Genomic DNA, 4,798 nt, shown 5'->3' with positions numbered 1-4,798 from the left:
CGGACGGCGCGGCGCGGCGCGGCGCGGCTCGGCTCGGCTCGGCTCGGGCTCCGGCCGCTGCTCCGGGTGCAGGCGAGCAACTGGGCCGCGGGGGCCGCCTCCCTCTGACATCAGCGCCGCCCGGAACCCGCCGTTTCAGCGCCGCGCCGGGGGCGGGGCGGGGCGCGCACATGCCCCGCCCCCGTCCCGCCCCCTCCCCGGGGAGGGGAAGCCGAGCGAGCCCCGCCCCGTCCGCCCCGCCGGGTCCGCCCTTCGTGGCCCTGGGCGCGGCGCCCGCCCTGGGGCTGCGCTCCCGGCTTGTCGCGGGCGGCCCCGCGGGCCCTTTCAGGACTGCGCCCGAGGACGCTGCAGGGAGTTCCTTCAGTTCATCCAGGCATGCATGCATTCAGCCATTCATTCATTCATTCATTCACTCAGCAGCTATCCGCCCCAGGCCCGCTGCTGCGCCCCGACCCTCACCTCCGCGCGCTGCAGGAGGGTGGGCGAGGGCCCGGATCCGGCGGGCTGGAGCCGGACCTCAGCAGGGCCAGGGCGACCTGGAGACCGCTCGGGGCTGACGGCAGCACACGGGGAGCGCCCCCCCCCCCCCGCGGCCCCAGGGACCCCTGCCGGCCCGCGCGGCCCCGCTGTAAGGCGGGGACCCCGGCATTCAGGCTCCGGGGCAGGCGGGGAACCCACAGTTGTCCCCACTCGCCCCTCGTGAGGCCGGGGACCGTGTCCCAGCCGTGACCTCCTGCTCCCCCTCGGCCACCGTGCGGGGAATGGCATGAGGGAGCCTCCTCGCCCTGAGCAAGAGTGACCGTCCTGTCCCGCACAGGCCCCAGGCCCGTCGGGAACCGGCCACGAGGCCAGCAGGGACCGGACCTCACCAGGAGGCCGGGCTGTAACCCAGACAGTGAGGCTTGTGATGACCGGCTCATGGTATAGACGGCCCTCCTTCCCTTCGGGTGGGTGAGACAAAGGGGCTGCCTGACACCTCTGAGCTGTAACCCAGCCGCCCTGACCTCTGACGAGGATCAGGAAGCCTTCTCCTTGTGCCTTTATAATCATAATACCTTTATCCATAGTTTTTGTCTTTGTGAACTTTAAAGATCTGATTAATTTGGAGAAAACAAAAAACCCACACACAACCCAAAGGATGGGGATTTTACATCTCAAGACATCTCCCAGGTATTTGAGTCCACAAATTTTAAATCAATTTCCTAGAAAACGTTTTTTTGTGTGAATTTTACATGTATTCAGGAGCTGGGCGTAATCAATCCCTGTTTCTGTTTTAATGGAAGGGGGAGGGGAGGGGAAGGGAGGGGAGGGGAAAGAACAGTTTTGGATACAACTAATCAGAGGAGGAGTAGAGATGAAGAGGGCAAACCCTACCTTTTCATCATTTACTGCAAATAGTTAAAAAAAAAAAAAAAAGCCTTTTGCCCTTGGGTATCTTTCTTCAAAAGCCCACTTCCTACCTACTAGCCAATCCATGCCAATATTTTAAAATTAATTCACTTGGATTACCATTTCTGTCCACTGGGTAAATGATTCAGGGTGCCCACTCGCGCAGCCCATGCAAACCACACCCCGCGTGGCTGGGCAGGGTCTAACCTAGGACTGATGCAGGAAGGGCTGGCAAGCCACAGGCCAAGGTGTCATTTCTCTGCAGGTGCCGATGCTGCCCACGGCCTTAAGGCCTAATTCCTACCGAGGAATTAGGATTTGAGGGGACTTTGATTTCTGAATCATATTCCTTTTTCCCTTCTGAGATATTGGAGCAGACAGGGGAATACCTGAAATCCCTAAACTATAATCAACTGCCCCAATATCTGAAATGAGTGTAAAAGCCCTTTTCTTTGTGACTTTGTGGCCCTAAGAGCTGTTACGCCCTTTATCTGGTCATTTTCTTGTAGGGCAGAGGCCCTGATGCTAATGCAGTCAGACATTAACTAGTCTCAGCCCCAGACATTTGCAAATCATATCAGCTAGACTGCTACTGAAAGATAACTTGTCTCCCTTCCTTTTGGCTCACACTTTTAGTATTGAAATGACAGTCTGCCTCCCTCCTTCCAGCTTATGTTCTCCTATGGGAATGAAAATAACACTGCCTCCTTTCCTGCTTCGAATTTGCTGTTCAGATTGGCCTCATCTTCCCTTCCTCAAGTCCTTAAAAACCTAGAACCCCCCAAACTCGGGGAGACAGATTTTGGGCTGCTAGGCCATCTGCTGTCCTACTACACGCCTGGTAATAAACTCTTTCTTTGAAACCCCGGGCTCTCAGGAATGGGTGACTGGGCACAGCGGGCTGAAGAATCCAGGGCCTTTGCACAGCACCAGGAAGGTCGCCATCCCCCAAACCCAGGCTTATGAAAGGCGCACGCCAGAGCAGGGAAGCTCAGCTATCCTGCTGCAAGAGGTACCAGGACAGAACCTTCTTAATTACTTCTCACCATCATTTATTCTCTCAAAGGAAGCGTAAAATAAAACACCGCACATTGGTCTAGGTTACAGTATAAATCTGAACTCTGGTACTTCGGTAGTGAGAGGAGGAAACGTGCACAAATAAACCAACCAAGGTTGGAAGAAATGCTCCCAATTTAACTGTCCCTATTTGCCCACCTTATTCACCGCCTGGGACCATTAGTCCTGGAGTTTTCTGACCTGTCAAAGGGGTCAAAGAAGCAGGAGCAGGAATGGATGGAGGGAAGGAGAGTCAAGACTTCAAGGAGCCAATTTGCTTGAGAAAAGCAGGGCTCCCTCAGTTGGCAGTTCCTAGGGCTGAGGTATAAAATAGCTAAGAGATTACGTGTGTGGCTTCAATAGAAGCAGATTTCGTGGCAGGTGATAGTAAAGGGTAGTATGAGGAACTCAGGACAATGGTAATGAGACCAAATTTTTAAAGCTTCAAGGTTTCAAAAGGATATATAGGATAGTGTTTAGAAAGGACTAAATCATGATACCTAAAGACCTGGGAATTCCCACGACGCCTAAGTCCAGGAAGTGAACATGTACGTGTGTATTGCAGGGCCCACCATTTCCCTACTGCCTGGTGTGCCATTTTGAAACTATTATGTACCCTAGAGAAGCCATATTTAAATCCTAATCCAATCTTGTTGGGGTGGCCATTTCTTTTAATCCTGATTCAATACTCTAGGGTAGAAGCTTTTGATTAGATTATCTCCATGAAGATGACACACACAATTGTAGCTGTGGCCTTTTGATTAGGTGGAGATGTGATTCTACCTATTCAAGGTGGGCCTTGATTAGTTTACTAGAGTCCTTTAAAAGGGGAACATTTTCAAGAAAACTCAGATGAAGATGCAGACACTTGGAGAACAGTTGCTTCAGAGCTGACAAAGAGACACGGCTGTTTGGAGATGCTTGGAGAAAGTTGTTTCAGACAGAGGCACGGCTGTTTGGAGATGCCTGGAGTACCAGCAGAGAGAGCAGATGCCTTGGCATGGACAGAGCCCAGCAGGCGTCACCATGTGCCTTCCTGTGAGATGCTAACAAGCCTGAACCCAGAGCTGTGTCCTGGAGCCACTAAGTGAGGGCCCACGATGCTTAGAGAGGGAACCACTGGCATCAGAAGTGGAAGCAACAAACTGGAAATGTGGGCCCCAGCCATAGCTGGCTGGGAGTCCTGGTCCTTGACTCAACGAGACAAAGAATTGAAACTTGCGTTGAGGTTCGGAGAGTAAGGCGATTTATTAAAAGCACCGAGTGAAGAGAGGAAGAAAAACATGGTAAAGAAGGACGGGCTCAGTTGGTGGAGAACTGAACTGGCCCCAGACAGTTTAGTTCAGGGCTTTATGGGGCTAGTGGGTGATGGTGTTGCAGGTGCGTTACTAGAGGACTTTCTCGGGGTTTTCCCTTTGTGGCTTTGTCCCCCGCTTTAACAGGGTGCTCTGACTGCACTTGCTCAGTGTAACCATTTAGCCATCCTTTAAATGTGAATGTTCTGACCGCAGTTTGCTCAAGTTAACCATCATTAAAGGTGGCTCTAGCCTCCTGGGGTGGCCTTGTGGTATCCCCTCGTCCCATAAGGCGGGCTCATGGCTTCCTAACTACCTGACAGGAACGAGGACGAGCAGGTGCCAGTCACGTCTTCCCAGCTGATAGAGGTGTCCTGAATGGCATCAGCCTTTCTTAAGTTAAGGTAACCTCTTGTTGGTGCCTTAATCTGCAACTTTTCACAGCCTTAGAATTGTAGCTTGCAACATATTAAATTCCCTTTATAAAAGGTGTTCCATTTCTGGTATATTGCATTCTGGCAGCTTTAGCAAACCAATACACCTGGTGTGAAAAACAATTCATCACCTCCCAAGGCTTCTTTTCAAATCATGTCTTTTCCCATTGCTTTTGGTCACAGAGCCGACCTATTCTTTCATGACCTGTGGACTCACTCCCAACTACCTCCCTGGGGGGGGGGGGGGCGGGCAAAAATGAAGTAAATCCCCCTAGTGTGGCCCAAGAACTCAGAATTAAATTAAGAAGAGGGACTGGCGGCCTCCTGGATCCTGAAACAACCTCAGAGACTCTTTAACCCGTCTTTCCAAGGATGGAAAATTGATCTAGTTAAGGTTCAGAATTCATATATGCCACAGCAGGATGGTGAGAATTAAAAGGTGGCACTCTCGCCCTCTTCCTTATCCCAGCCCTACCATCCAGCCAGGGCCAGACGCTGCATCACCGTCATCGCCTTTCCAGCTACGTGGCAACCTAAGGACTGATCTCACAGGCGTCTGCACAGTGTCATAAAACGCACAACTTTTCCTTTAAAAGCTGTATGCCTCTTTCTCTCTGGCTACAC

This window comes from Tamandua tetradactyla, chromosome 10, assembly GCF_023851605.1.
Source record: "Tamandua tetradactyla isolate mTamTet1 chromosome 10, mTamTet1.pri, whole genome shotgun sequence".
NCBI classification, from domain to species: Eukaryota; Metazoa; Chordata; class Mammalia; order Pilosa; family Myrmecophagidae; genus Tamandua; species Tamandua tetradactyla.
The sequence above is the reverse complement of the archived record's forward strand: the minus strand, read 5'-3'. Positions refer to the sequence as shown.